The sequence below is a fragment of the Coenobita brevimanus genome, chromosome 50 (assembly GCF_032717465.1).
Source record: "Coenobita brevimanus isolate Jiangsu-jjx chromosome 50, ASM3271746v2, whole genome shotgun sequence".
Taxonomy (NCBI): Eukaryota; Metazoa; Arthropoda; class Malacostraca; order Decapoda; family Coenobitidae; genus Coenobita; species Coenobita brevimanus.
In genome coordinates this window covers 43,955,803-43,972,599 of record NC_137003.1, presented here as the reverse complement: position 1 = coordinate 43,972,599, position 16,797 = coordinate 43,955,803, and positions in this window count along the sequence as shown.

The following is a 16,797-nucleotide window of genomic DNA, read 5'->3' as shown; positions in this document are numbered from 1 at the left end:
GACATGTACTGTTCATGAAAAACCATTTCAACTGATTGAAACAGCGACGGTGATATCAGCTCGAGGGCACAGTTTTGACAAGACAAAGATATGTTAAAGTACAATTTAGTATTTACAGGGATTGCACCGTTACCATAAAGATCTGGAAAGATTGCCATGAAATACCAATAAAGAAAGGTATCATAAAAAGAGACAGCGTCACACAAATTCCTCACAAAAGGCTTAAAGGACGTTTCTGGAAATTTATGTTGGTATGGGAAAGGAATTACCATCAAAAGTAAGCAGTTAATCCGTCGTCAGAGTGCCAATGACAATGGTATTTTCAGTGAATCAGGCGAGGAGCTATAAGAAATGACAGCTGATTTAAACAAGCAGAGTAGCCTAAGAAAATAAATCTGAAAACCATTATGAAGAGAAATATTATATGTAGTTCTTTTCAGTAACTCTCGGTAGGAGCTGTAAGAAAAGACAGTCCATGTAAACAGGGTGAGTCTGAAGGCAGGCTTGAAAATTACTACGAAGCTAAAAAGATGTAGTTAGGCTATTTTCATTGAATCATGGTAGGAGTTACAAGGAAGTATACCCGGTACCTGACGTGAACACACTGAATCTGGAGCTTGGACATTATTATGAAGATGAAAATCATGTAGTTCCTTCAGTGAATCGGCTGCAATCAAGCCACACACACACACACACACACACACACACACACACACACACACACACACACACACACTACCGTTAACCATAACACGTTTCGTAACCTTGCCACAGTTCAGTCACTTCCGATCACAATGAAAATCCGCGGATCAAACATTAGCATAGAAAGTGTAAACTCCCACAGCCCCTCACCCATGATTACTGCTACTTGAGGAAATTGACTGCACGACCACCAAACCCAGAGAGAGAGAGAGACAGAGAGAGAGAGAGAGAGAGAGAGATGGATAGACAGATAGAGTGAGACTGAAAGAGAGGAGGGGGACTTGCAACATTCTGATCTGTTGCTGGAAGTGGTGTTGACAGGCGTGCAATGGAATGATAAATATAATGAATACACAACTAGATTCCCGCTTTTTATGTCGATGAGTACAAATACATGATCTTTGTATTCAAGAAGCATATCGTAAGAAAACTTTACGAAATACCTCCATACCAATGAAGTAATTTTAGGACTACACATCGTAACGAAACTTACTACCTTGTGACTATCTTTAGGCAAAAATCCATTAATCCCCTTCTTCTCAATGACGTTGTATATTTGGTCTTAGCCACCGTTGGAGGATTTTTTTTTTTTCGGATTACAGGACGATTTTAGGCAGTGATGAGGTTGATATACTGTATACCAACTCCTTTATTTAAAACTGTGAGGCAGAACGAAGCTTCATATAATATTGGGTTACGATATTATGAAGTGAGAGGAGGTTTATCTATTTTTTTCTGTAAATTATCTATCTTTCTATCTACCTATCTACCCACGTTTATTTATACACCTACCTATCTATCTATCTATCTACCTATTTATCTACCTGTCTATCTATCTATCTATCTATCTATCTAGCTGTCCGTCTGTCTGTCTGTCGAAGCATCCTGTAAGGGGTGGCTAAAGATCCCAAGGCTTTTCTGTCCCTTCTCAGTAACGACTCTTCCCTCATGTATCACTACAGTACCCTCCCTTACACACGTTCGCACCGCCTCTCAATCTTGCCCGGTCTCTGTCTCTTCCCTCCTTCTCCCAAGTCCCTCACAATAAATAAATAAATAAATAAATAAATAAATAAAATTGTATCCCCATCTGAGTGTAAACAAAACAAATCTTTACAAGTTACTTAAGACGTTCATCAGCTCCTTGAAGACCGTGACATCATCTTTCTTCGATTTTATCTCAGGAGACATCTCAGGATCTGCAAATACTGGTAAAAACTATGGCATAATGTACATGTATGCATTATATACCTGCTCTGTTAATAAGTCTCTAATTTCCTCGTGCAAACTAATTCTCTCTCTCTCTCTCTCTCTCTCTCTAACCACCTACTTGCCTATCTACCTATCAGTCTATTTATCTATCTGTCTATCAATTTACCTACCACAAAAATAGTAGACGCTCGCAAATAATTTCGTGGTGTGGAAAGAGACAGCATGATACACACAGTACATGCAATCACTGTGTAAGTAAAGATAATGCTGACCATATTGCACAAGGGCCGGGGAAAAAAGGGGAAATAGTCTCTTAAATTCATGCTGTTTCATGATTAAAAATTTCTTTCATTAATCGAGAAGCGAATATGTAAATTAATTCTTACTGATTGGTTCAAACGATCGTAGTTAAAGAGGTCTAATTACCCCAAGGAATATTGTATGCGTATATGTCTATCTGTCTATCCATCTATCTATATCTACTATCCATCCAGCTATCTATCTATCTATCTATCTATCTGTCTTTCTGTCTGTCTATCTGTCTCTATCTATCTTTTAATCTATCTATTTATCTATCTATCTATCTATCCATCTATCTGCCTATCTATTTGTATACCAATCTATCTATCTATTACAGTGAGAAAAACATCTGAAAGATCAATGATTAGATTCAGACACCCGTAATTCACTCAATATATTTTTTTTACACACAGCTCACACGCCACCTATTTCAGTTGTCCATTAGGTTAGCCGCATCTTAAATGATAGTCACTCAAGTCCCTTCAGTCCAGGCCATAAAACGTCTTCTAAGATGGCTAAAATCATAAGACGCTCCCGAAGAAAAATTAAAGACGCGCGCCACATTAAAGATAAGAAGTATTTGCGACCACGTTACCAACTTCTTCATTTTGAGGAGCTATTCATTAAACCAGAAGGATGTTTTTGTGTAGTTTAATCTTGCTCTTAAAAAATTATTAGTAGTTGTATTAGTATTAATATTAGTATTAGTATTTATTTTTGTTAATTACTTTTTTTTTTTTTTTTTTTGGCTTACAAGATCCTGCCAGCAGTAGTTAATGAAGGCTATATCTAACCTTTGCAGACTGAAAAGTTTGTATATTATGCACGAAAACATTCGAAATAAAACAATAAAACAAATGGATTAAGTTAACCATCTCTGTGCTTCTAAAATGGCGGAGTCCGTGGATGATGCAGGAAAGGAGATGGTGAAAGATTAACATAATGACAGATGCTGGAAGAAAAAACACGAAGAAACGAAGGAAATGAATGCAAACAGGAAGACGTGAATAACAATCATCATCATCATCATCATCATAACAATAATATACCCCTACCGACTCCAGGAGGGTCATTAGGGCAGATAATCAATTTGTGCAGTCCAAGTCGTACCCTACAATAAAACTTTCAACTGTCGATGTTCCATGCAGGTCCCTAATAATACTGCTGAGTGAACAGGGAAAACTAGAGAATAGGTGACTAGAATATGTATGAAAGAAGATGAAAGTGAATAAAAAATGTGGACGCTGGGTGCAGAAAACGAGAGAAATGAGGGTAGAGACAGAGAGTAAAGAAAACTTGAGAAGTGTACAGAGGAGGGGATACAGAAGAAAAGTGTATAAAGTGTGTGTGTGTGTGTGTGTGTGTGTGTGTGTGTGTGAGAGAGAGAAAGAGAGAGAGAGAGAGAGAGAGAGAGATATGGCTGGCTTACAGTTACGGCTGATTGTTTCTTTACAGTTTACACCGACCTAAAGTGCTGTCAAAACTGGAGGAAGCAAAAACGTCCACCAATTAAATCATCCTACGAATCCAAGCCCTGGTTCTTCCAACTGCAAACTAAATGAGCTAACCAGTGTACCTCAGGCTTTCCCATAAACCAGTGAGCAGGGATTTCTCGTTCACTATTTTGGAGCTCCAGAAACAAAAATAAATAAATATAAGAACTGAAAAAAGGTGTGATTCTTGAAAATATTTACGATCGAGTTCCAGCAATAAGTTAGATTATATTTTTCAAGAACCTTTATAGTTGTCATTTTAACTTGGATTATTTTAAAAAATCACTGTGCAGCCTACTTCACTTAGCTCAGTGGCAGAATAACGTAATACTACGGTTCTACGTCCTTTACATAACACTTCATCGCGACTAGCATTACTGTGGTAATCTGCTGTTACAGGTCAGTGCTCAAAATTGAATGGTGGCCATTTGACATCAGGTTAATGTGAACAGAGACATGGGAAATTTCTGAACTTCCTTTCTCCTTCCTCCAAAACTACATAGCTTAAGATTTTCTCTCTCTCTCTCTCTCTCTCTCTCTCTCTCTCTAAGGCACTGTGACATTCTACCCACTCGTTGTCTTTCCCGCAAAAACAGACTTCTCTTATTCTTTGTTTTCCTCTTTTTCTCCTCCGTCACGGTAAAGTGAATGCACAATAGTCACGAAGAAGTGCTACTGAAAGGATGTAAGGCGGATCCGTCGTGTTATCTTATTCTACTACTGAGCTACGATAAAAAAAGGAAAAAAAAATTCAAAAGGACGAAAATCTCAGCCATATTAAGGTGAGAGAAATTCAACTGGGAATTATTCATCATTTTTTCATTTTCCTGTTACCTCATGCTTGCGAAACCGGAGAGGGGATTTTTTTTTTTGTTCATCCACTTGCTATGATCCATAAATACGAGTTGAGTTGAAATTTAGTCCGTCATGAACATATTTAAAACAGCCTTGTAATACATATTGTTAGAATGTAATGTTTCTCTCTCTCTCTCTCTCTCTCTCTCTCTCTCTCTCTCTCAGTCTCTCTGCATGTCCATTTATCTAATCCCTGACACACAACCCCAGATCCATTCAAGGTGATCAAAACCCTTAGTTTGAAAGAATTAGGCTAATGTATTAACTCTCTCTCTCTCTCTCTCTCTCTCTCTCTCTCTCCAGACGCCCAATCCCAGAGTTTCTCTCGTTCTAAACCCTTCACATATCTTTTACAACCCCTAAAGCAACTCATTTACCACATAGCACCTAAGCCTTCGTTTACCTGCCAAATAATAAAACTAACAATGGGTCAACGATCGCTACATGAGTGGTATAAATTGATGGCCCGTGAAACACCCTGAATAGGTAAGTTTATTGGTCTAGATATTACGCTCCCGTTTTCTGTTGGGGGTGAGACTTTGGAGGAGAGGGAGGGCTTATGGAAAAATGGCTAGGCGAAGCAACGCATTCTCTTGAACTTGCGGAGGCTCCCGAGCACGTCTCCCTTAGCGACGATTTATTTGTAGCTGCGGCATAAACACTTAGCATTTCACTGCAGTTAATGGCAAACGACTTTACTATGCTCAAAACGGATTAGAACACCAAGACATAAAAGCTATCACAACGGACAAACGTGGACGAGAATAGGGAAAGTCGCGATTTACTCCAACATTTGCCAGGCAATTTTATTTGGCTAAAACACACACACACACACACACACACACACACACACACACACACACACACACACACACACACACACACCGCAGCTAAAGGGTAAAACGTGAACCCATACATACAATGAAGTTTGTTTTACCTTTTTTTTTTTTTTTTATTTAATTTTAAGGAAAGGCTTTTCGTACATGACTGCTTAGGAAAAAAAATCTTTCTTAATCCATCCAGAAAAATTACATCTTTGTCTAGTTTATTATTGTTACCCGGTACCAATTTATTTTTTCCCCAACTCGGCAAAGACTTCATTTAAAATAAGTGGTTATATTTTTATTTAACTGTAGTAGTGACGGTACAACTAAAGCCTCTAATTCGAAAACTCACACTAAAGCTGGAGAAAACTGTCTGAAGGTACCAAGACAAACATAAAAAGACGTCATCACAGTGAAGGGGTACGGACAAGTCTGTAGTGAGTTTAAGTACCTTCACTGCCAACAGGAAAGAGAGAGAGAGAGAGAGAGAGAGAGAGAGAGAGAGAGAGAGAGAGAGAGAGAGAGAGAGAGAGAGAGAGAGAACTGTACAATTACGAGGGGCTAAATGAAGGCGTAAACCTGAAACAAAAGGAAGCAGATGACAGTGAAGAATATTTAACAACAGTTGCCTGCGCAAGTACTTATTTCATTTATTTATTCATTTATTTGTCTATTGACCTACTTACTTATTTAGCTTCAGCTTTTATCACACTGCTTTACTCGGCTACTGACAGTTCCCTCGTAGTGAAGGGGTTAGTGAAGGCATATGTAGCTAGTTCTAAATCACTCTAATTCAATAAACTGGCTGGCGGTAACAGGCATGAAAATAAAGTCATCAAAGAGAAGAATTAAGAAGGAAGCAGGAAGGAGGAGATGGAAGAGAAGGAAAAGTTTATATGAGAGGGAAGGGAAAGAATAAGAAAATGGAGAGAATATTTATGCCGAGGAATAAGGAAAAGTATCAGGAAAGGGAAGAGACAATAGGCTATGAGAAAAAGAGAGAAAGAATGATGAAAACGAAGAAGAAGAAGATGATGATGATGATGATGATGTAGAATAATAATAATAAGTACAGCAATGCAGTCTACATATTATGAAAATAGAGAATGAAAGAAAGAAGGAAGGGAAGGGAGAAAACAGAGCAGGTAAAGTTTGAAGGGAGAGAAGGAGTACCGGTATGTGAAAAGCAAAAGACTATCGTGGCTCTGAAGGAGATATATAACAGAATGAATAAACGAGAAGGATGACAAAGGAAGGAAGGAAGGATGTATATATGAGGGGAAGAAAATGTTTCTGATGAAGGGAAAAAAACGTGTATATGGAAACAAAGGAAATTATTAAAGAAAGAGATAGTATATGGAAGTAACATGCAAGAAGAAAAGATGAAGAAAGAGTATCATCTAAGAAAGAACGAGAATTGACTCAGGTTCCTTATGACACTCTCTGCAACTTCAGTTCATCTCGAGCAAACTAGCATAAAATACCACAACTACTAAACTACTGATTGCAACAGTACGTGTGGATAAGAGTGGACAGAGAAGCCATGTGGAGTGACAGTGACAAACACAGGATGTTGAAAGAAGAGTGAGATTGGTGAAAATATTAAAATAAAAACCGAAGGCCAAAAGTCTTATGATGCAGGGAAAGGTCGTGAATGGAGGTGAGGAGGGGCCAGTGGAAGTATATGCGAGCGTGGGTTGAAGTGAGAGGGAGAGGGATGAATGTGGAGTGAAATTAACAATGTGACGTGGAGCGAAAAGTGAGATTGGTGAAAATTCAAATAAAAGAAAGAAGTCAACATTTTTATGAAAGAGAGCGACGTCAGGAATGAGGGACGAGGGGAAGGGACTCTGGACGAAGGAAGAGGAGGGGGTGGTGGTGAAGCAGGATAAATGGATGGAGGTAGCCAATGATTTGGGTGAAGGGGAAGGAGTAGGTAGGAGAAGGGAGTGAGATGGGACGAGACTGAGGGAGGATGGAGAGCAGGAAGGAGGAAAAAGGAACAGAGAGTAGAGGTAGTGAGGATGAGAGGGGAATAACTAGTGAGGGAAAAAGTGGAGAGATGAGGGAAAGAAGTAGAGAGGTTTCAGGGAGGTATGGAGGTAGGAAGGATGGAAGGAAGTAGGACAGTAATGAAGGAGGCGAGCTAGTGATGAAGACACTGAGGACAGGGGCTAATGGAAGGGGCGAGGAGAGGTGAGTGGGGGGAAAGAAGAAAGGAAAGAAGTGTAGCAGAAGGGAAGGAAGGGGAGTAGGTAGAGGAAGAGATGGGAGAGGGGAGGGAGAGGGACGGTGGAGACGGGATGAGGGCTAAGGGAGTGGGAGGAATGAGGTACAGTATACTGCTAGGACAGGAAGCGGCGCAGGCAGCGGAAAAGACGACAGGAAGAAGAGAAATTAAAGAAGGGAAATTAATCTTTTAGTACGATGACGCTTTCTTCATATTTTACCACCACCAGATTATTAAAAAATTACAGTAGGTTTGGGAAGATCACTCGTAGTGAAAGCGTTGTAGGAAGTGATTTACTTTTCCTGGGTGAGAGAGGCCCTTCAAACTCTACTTGGCACCACCTTTTAGTAACCAAAATAAATAAGCAAGTTAAGCATCGTCGTGAAGAATTTATGAGAGACAGCAAAGTGGGGAGAGAAGAAAGAGAAGATAGGATGGTAAGATAATAAGATGGGAGAATGAAGGATGGGAGAGTGACGGATGGAGAGGAAGAAGGTATGGTGACAGAGTGAAGCGTGTAGAAGAGGAAGAGAAAAGAACAGAATTGTTTGGGAGAGAGGAGTTGACGGGAGAAACAGAGAAAGGAGCAAGAAAAAGGGGTGAAAATACAAAAGAAGAAAGAGAGGGGAGGGTTAGGACTAAGGGGCAGAGAACAGGGCGAGAAAGAAAATGGAAAATGAGATAAAAGGAATGGAGAGGTGGAGGAAGATGGAGGGAAAGGGAAGAGATGTATAATTTAGAGATGTAAATCGAAAAGAAAAAAGGAAAGAAGAGAAGATGAAGGGGGGAGTGAACTGTTACGGGGGAGGGAGAGAGGGAGGGGGGGGAGGTATGAGGGAGTGAATGAGTATAAAAGACCAGACCTGCCCCTCATCCTCACTCACATCTCCTGCTACACAGTCATGGTGAGCACCTCCACACACACACACACACACACACACACACACACACACACACACACACACACACACACACACGGAACAAATACAACCGTCAACCTTTGCTGAACAAGTGACTTTTTAGTTCTTGCAATTTTGACAGTAAATAGGTGTATCTCGTCAACAGATCTCCCAACAGGTTAAAGCAAAAACATCCAATCCCACATCACTCGAGTTTGGACGCAAGGAAGTCCAAGATCATGTAAGGGGAGGAGACTAACCTATTTCCATGGCAGCATTTTACAAGACAGAAAACCCTCCAGTCACCTCCTCAGGGCTCGAACCTTTGAACATACAGCACGGTCTTCTCCCCAGACTTATAGTGCCTTACCGTAAAACCATCAAAATAGCTTAAACTCTGAGGTACTATCATTAAGAGGATTAGATCGAAGTCTTACCGATACATCACCAAAACACGCTTACTCATACTGTAAAGATGTATAATTGGTGGAAAGTGTAAATTACGCCAAAACACGACCTAGACATCGATACAAAATATCCTTCTTCATGATAAATTTCCGCATCTGCAACGCCCGTCACTTGCAATAACTGCACAAAGATGAACATTCTCTTCACACTCAACCAGCCGGAAGTGGATGAGGTTAATTGCAGTCAGGAGGTGCGAGGGGAGAAAAAATGTGCTCTTTGCCCTCGATATTATGGCTATTACCACTGCATGAGTTTTTTGCCATTAAAAGGTGATAAACTGCCTGGCAAATGTGAATGCTTGTAGAGAGTTTGAGGGACATGTGTTGCGTGAACTGAACATTTTCTGTGTTTCTGAATATTAGATTCTAGTTATGGTTAGCTACACAAGAGAAATCTTCCGCTACATGTTTAAGTAGTTTTTAATACTGTGAGTTTTAGCTAGTGTAAAGTTTCTTGTAAAAAGGCAGTTTTGATGCATATACCTGCTATTTAATCTCTCTCTCTCTCTCTCTCTCTCTCTCTCTCTCTCTCATATTCCCTAATAACGTACGGCACCTGACGGCCACAGTGTCAGTAAGTTGAAGGCCACCTCCCAGAGAAACGACATAAGCAAAACAAATTTCCAAGTAGGCAAAACGCGGGCAGGCTAAGTATATTAAATTCTTCAGGAGGAGGCATGTATCTCAAATTCGAACATTATTGTCTGGCGGTAGCTGGAATAAAAAAAAAAAAAAAAAGGAAAGAAAAAAACAGGTTAACTAAGACTAGAAAACAAAAAATACGGTGCAATAAGTCTTAAACCAAGGAGATTTTTTTTTTTTAATCTGGCTGAAGATTATGATGATGATGATGATGAGGAGGAGGATTTTGCATTCTGTTTTACCTTTAACTGCATTAGCTACTTGATCATTTAGTTATAATACCGGTATCCTTTATCGGTAGCTACGGTACGCACAGTGGCGGACATAAATATCGCTACACTTTAGAACAGGGGTGGGGAACGTCCGGCCTCCGGGCCGTATAAGGCCCGCAAGACCATTTGATCAGGCCCGCGAGGCAGTTCATAAATGCAATTTCATAAACTCATGAACGAATATAATATACATATATATATATATATATATATATATATATATATATATATATATATATATTTTGCCAGACGCCTCAATCCCACACGGGGTGGCCACAAACAAATCGCCTCGACGTCGCCCTGTCTCCCGCCATTTCACTGCCCTGTTCCCAACTCACCCCCCCCCCTCTCTCATATACCTCTCCACTCCATCCCTCCATCTCATCCTCGGCCTCCCCCTCCCTCTCTCCCCCTCCACCTCACTCACATACACTCTCCTCGTCAGTCTCTCACCCTCCATCCTCTCCACATGACTATGTATATATATATATATATATATATATATATATATATATATATATATATATATATATATATATATATATATAATTACGTACTGGACTACAGTTGATTTTAAGTTGATAATTTTGTATGGCCCGCGAATGATGTTACAAATATCCTAGTGGCCCTTAATAGGAGAAATGTTCTCCACCCCTGCTTTAGAACGATAAATAATGAGAGAGTGAATGATAACTTTAGAAATCCAGTATTGCGATCTACGGAATCCAATAAAATTTTCAGTTAATTTTTTACTAGTTTCATCACTGTCGGACTAAAATGTGTTGCGATATTATTAATCCCTTCCACAATACAAAACTGACTTATTGTGTATACTGAAGCCATTATTTTTTTTCATTTTCAGAAACTGGTAGCCTGCGTGGTGGTGCTAGCTGCCTCCACCCTTGCTGTGGCGGGTGGCGGTGGAGGAGGTGGCTATGGTGGTGGTGGTGGAGGTGGATTTGATGGTGGTCATGGTGGCAGTGGCCTGATTAGTGGTGGTGATGGAGGCTATGGTGGAGGAGGTGGAGGTGGCATAATCATTGTTGGAGGTGGTTATGGTACGGGCGGAAGCGGTGGTGGTGAATTTGGTGGAGGAGGAGGAGGTGGTGGAGGTGGCATAATCACTGGTGGAGGTGGCTATGGTGCAGGTGGAAGCAGTGGTGGTGGATTTGGTGGGGGAGGTGGCATAATCATTGATGGCGGTGGCTATGGTGCAGGTGGAAGCGGAGGAGGTGGATTTGGTGGAGGTCATGGTGGCAGTGGATTGATAAGTGGAGGTGGTGGTGGTGGCATAATCATCGATGCAGGTGACTATGGCGGAAGTGGAGGTGGAGGATTTGGTGGAGGTCATGGTGGAAGTGGATTAATCAGTGGAGGTGGAGGCTATGGCGGAGGTGGAATTGGTGGAGGAGGTCACGGTGGAAGTGGATTAATCAGCGGTGGAGGCGGTTATGGTGGTGGTGGTGGTGATGGTGGAAAAATCAGTGGTGGTGGTGGAGGGTATGGAGGAGGTGGATCAGGTGGAGGTGCTGGAGGTAGTGTAATAATCATCGGTGGTGGAGGATACAGCGGTGGTGGTGGTGGTGATGGTGGTGGCGGTGGTATTGGTGGTCATGGTGGAGGAAGTGGTGGAGGATACGGTGGTTCTGAAGGAGGAGGTGGACTTGGTGGAGGTCATGGTGGAGGAAGTGGTGGAGGATACGGTGGTTCCGGAGGTGGAGGTGGATTTGCTGGAGGTCATGGTGGAGGATACGGTGGTTCTGGAGGTGGGGGTGGCATTGGTGGTGGTGGTGGTGGTGGAGGATATGGCGGAGGAGGAAGTCGTGTGGGAGGAACTGCTACCATCAACTTCAATCTCCGGCCCAGCAAAGGCGGCCCAGGAGGCAGGTTTGGCGGCGGCGGCTACGGCAGTGGTAGTGGCGGTGACGGTGGTGGTATCGGTGGCGGCTATGACAGCAGTGGTGGTGGAGGTGGCGGTATCGGTGGCGGCTATGGCGGCAGTGGTGGTGGAGGTGGCGGTATCGGTGGCGGCTATGGCAGTGGTGGTGGAGGTGGCGGTATCGGTGGCGGCTATGGCAGTGGCGGTGGTGGTATCGGTGGCGGCTATGGCAGCAGTGGTGGTGGAGGTGGCGGTATCGGTGGCGGCTATGGCAGCAGTGGTGGTGGAGGTGGCGGTATTGGTGGCGGCTATGGCAGTGGTGGTGGAGGTGGCGGTATCGGTGGCGGCTATGGCAGTGGAGGTGGAGGTGGTGGTATCGGTGGCGGCGGCTATGGCAGCAGTGGTGGTGGAGGTGGCGGTATCGGTGGCGGCTATGGCAATGGCGGTGGAGGTGGTGGTATCGGTGGCGACTATGGCAGCACTGGTGGTGGAGGTGGCGGTATCGGTGGCGGCTATGGCAGTGGCGGTGGAGGTGATGGTATCGGTGGCGGCTATGGCAGCACTGGTGGTGGAGGTGGCGGTATCGGTGGCGGCTATGGCAGTGGTGGTGGAGGTGGCAGTATCGGTGGCGGCTATGGCAGTGGTGGTGGAGGTGGCGGTATCGGTGGCGGCTATGGCAGTGGTGGTGGAGGTGGTGGTTTTGGAGGGGGCGGCTATGGCGGCGGCGGCGACGGTATTGGTGGTGGCGGCGGCGGTGGGAGTGGAAGTGCTGCCTACGGCAAATGAATATGTTAAGAGGGAAAGATGACACAGTGCCAATCGTTTCTCACTTTCACTAACAACTCTCAGCCTACTAAAAAGACTCACATAACTAACAGGCTACACAATGCTGACACCTCAAACACCACATTCATTAACCCCTGTGCTATATGTGGCTCACACAATATACACGCCAGACTACCACACAAACCTCACCTCTCCAACACTATACTCGTCTCATGATACACACCTTACGGAGCAGTCACACTTCTCGGAACATGTAATCGACAAGATGAGAAAAAGCACAGGGTTGGTGATGCTACGCTACCAAACTCTGAATCACGGATGGAATCTTGCGCCCCCTTTCCTTTCGTCGATTATATGCTTCAGTTAAAAATGTCCACGCCTTTAGGTCGAGTCCACACGTGCCCTCGAACATGTGTTGGCAACACATCTGGAAACATGTTCGGGTACATGTACTGTATGCAGCAATATTTGGACAGATGTAAGCAAACATGTTTCAGTGCAGCTTCGAACACTGACAGCGGAGACGATGGGATAAGTGTGTCCATATCAGGCAGCTGAGACTTCATCATGATATTGCCAAAACGATTTGGGCGCTGCTGTACCAAGCATGCGTGTTTGTTACTGTGTTGCTTGCATGTCGCCAACACTTGTTCGAGCACACGTGTGGACGCACACTTATACAACGCTCATCATGCACTGTGACAACAGAGTGAATGTCCCTGTCATACGGGTGCGAATTCTCAGTCTCGTATTTAATGTGCAAAATGAAAATTCCATATTAATAAACGAAGGACCTGAAGTGTATTGTTCATCCCCTCTGCTTGTTATCGCCCGCCTTTTAGCAAGGAGGAGCGATAATGTTTTTGCCTGCCTCTGTGTGTGTGTGTGTGTGTGTGTGTGTGTGTGTGTTCCCATTATATCTCATGAACGGCTTGAGTTATCAACATGAAACCTTCAGGATATCAAGATAATGGTAAAATGTTGGACAAGTTCGAAAATGAGCACTCGGAGTCAAAGTCATGGTCACCAAAATGGCTGCCAAATGTCAACTAGTTTTTATCGCTCGCCTTTAGCACCATGATATCTCTTGAACGGCTTGAGCTATTATTATGAAACCATCAGGGTATCACAATAAGGCCAAAATCTTGGACTTTGCCAACAGCATATTCTGGCGGGCGATTAACATTCGGCTCCCGAATGTTTTTCTTTCATTAGGTAGTGGTATGTTAAATAACTCAAACAGTATTAACAAACTCACTACAATGAGATATGGTATAATAATAACTAATAAAAATAATGATAACACTAATAATAATAACAATAACAATAGCAATAATAATAATAATGAGTAATAATAATAATAAACGATCATCCAATCCAATAACCCAACAGCAACAATACCAAAATCAATAAAACCTGTCCACATTAACTCAAGCCACTTCACACGATAACCCAGACTGGTTATTAAGGGAGTGAAATGACCTGCCAGTGCATTATTGCAAAGCCCCTTTTTTTTTTTTTTTTTTTTTTTTTTCGCATATTACGCACATCCTTTCTCTTCAAACACCGATTTCTTCAGTTCATCATAATTTTCTTTTCTGGCTGACTAAATCACTACCATAACAAAAGCAAATCGCGAAAAGAATGATGAACTACATTCCTAGGGACTACGAGAGAAACAATGATGCCAATACCGGTACCTTGTTCGATAAAGGGTCACGTGCCAAAAAACATGTATGATAACACCGAATAAGGCGAGGAAGAAATGTGGGGCCACGAAAAGGAGAGAGAGAGAGAGAGAGAGAGAGAGAGAGAGAGAGAGAGAACCAGCTTAAATTTGTTTATCTCAGAAAATCGCAGGGTAACTATTTCAGCGACCAAACTGATTAACGCCAATATTCTTTACGGAATATACCAACTTAACCTTACCTCATCACACGTAACAGAATCTGGCATCCATTATCGTGAGCTTGAAACGAGCTGCTGTTCCCAGTATCCCCACTTGGCAAACTCCAATACACTGCCTTGCATTGTTTTTGTCACTATATTTCTCTTCATACTTTTCGCGGAGTTTCATATGACGGTGTTCTTCATTTACACAACAAGAGTTAATCGTTAAACTGATATGAATATAGTAAGAAAAAGTACTCCATCACTAATATTCTAGCAGCCATCTGTCACAACACCGCACGACGCGATCGAGCATCCTCCCCTCGCAACACCACATGACGCGACTGAGAGGTGTCACTGGGAATGTAAACAAACCTGACGACGGGAATAAAACATCTCTAGAATGGTACAGTGATTGTAATGCCGAAATATTGTAAGCATATTTGACGTAGTGGATAAAGTTAAGATATTTGTAGGGAAGAAAAGCCTTGTATGAAATACTGTATGAGGAATTTTAATGTTTCATGAAAAAGAGAAGTATCAATGATCATTACAAAAAAATGAGATGTGTAAAAGACAACATTTCCACTTGACTCTCAACCAACACCACGTCTATAGCTAATCATATGCGTGAAATTAATAGTAGCAAAACCGGTCGCTCCTGCATGTGTGAAATTACACGCTGCTACTTCATTTCCTGGTCACAGTGAGCTTCAAAACATATTGCTTTCCACCCATCCATCGCTTCGAACCCTCTGCTCCCCCACGCCTTTCCTCACCCCGCTATCTGTACCACAAGAGTGATCTGCGTGTGTTGCTATATGGAATGTGTGCCTGTATGTTCGTTTGCTTTATTTGCAAGGGATAAACCGCGCCAAGTTACATAGGTTACACTTTAATTCTCTCAGAATCGCTATTACCTCGGGTGGTTTGAAAATTTTGCTCACAAGTAAAATATTTCCATTTGAAACTTATGTTTCTCAAGGGAAACAACAGAACTGACCAAAGACCGCTGAAAGTTGAACTGTCATGAATTACAGTACCTCTTACCGTGTGAATAGACAGTTAATTTATGAACTATTTTTCATTGTTGTTGTCTGGCTGGCTGCAAACGAAAACTAAACCACATAAGGTAGGAATTATTTGTATTTTCTGGGATTGGTATTTTAGAGGAAACAATGATATCAGATTGGAAATGCTGTAGGACTATTGTATACCAAGTTTAATGGCCTAATTCTGAAAGGCCGGAAGCTAGCATAGAGGACTGAAGGCCTGAAGAATGGCATTCATATACCATTTACAAACTCCTCGTAATATGAAAAGTAGTACAGGTTACCGGTGTATACTTACAGACTTTAGCCTTCTGTCGTACCGGAAGGACTTATGATTCTGTAAATATAATTGTATTCTATAATAGTATAATCTGTTCTAGTATTCATCTGTTCAAGATGAAGAGATAATAAGTTCAAGGGACGGAGTAGTGAGGGCAATAATGTGGTTTCCAAGTAGGTGCTAAATACATTGTGATTATTTGAGCATTCAGCCCCTGTCACACATACTGGACTCAAGGCCCGACAGCGGCGCAACTCAAGCTCGTAACGGCTTTTGTCATCGGTCGTCTCTTGATTCTCCGACAAAGCCTGGACTCTGGAGGGCGGTCGTGAGCCACTGGGACGACTCCTCGAGCCCCACAAATTTTTAACGAGCGCGTTAAAAAATCGTGGCCGCCTCACGACTTGCCAAAAGTTGGGTCACCGTTGCATCGTAGTCGGGAGTGTCGTAGGTCAGTCCTGATGCAGTCTTAGCTCAATTGGATGCATCGTGAAGCGTTTGTTGCGTGTCAGCGTGCAGTCACCGAAAAAAAATGTTACAATTGTGTAACGAGTCGCCGACCACGACCAGACCACGATCAGACCGCAACCAGACCCTGAGCCGACCATGCAACGCATTTTGACAGTCCAGTCGGCGATTCGGAATCATGGCTCACGACCACGTGACAACTGCAAGCAGACCACAAGCAGACCACATATCACCTTGGCTAGGACTATTCCCAGACCGTGCAAAGAATGCGCCAAGAGTCTTGGCGGGAAACCAGGCGTGGTCGGCGATCTGTCAACACCTTTCACACATGGCATCTGCTTGCCGGCGAGCGAGCGATGTATAAAGCGTGAGAGGCCCGCGCTTGCCATCGTGGGGTGGTCGGCAGGAAGCCGGGGGAGGCTTGGGGGGGGTCGTCGTGCATTCCCCAAATGCGTCGTGCAGTCGCGTTGGATTCTTGGGCTGTCGTGGCTGACAAAAATCCATTAAAATTTCAAACATAAAGACCCGTTGCTCCGTTGTCCCATT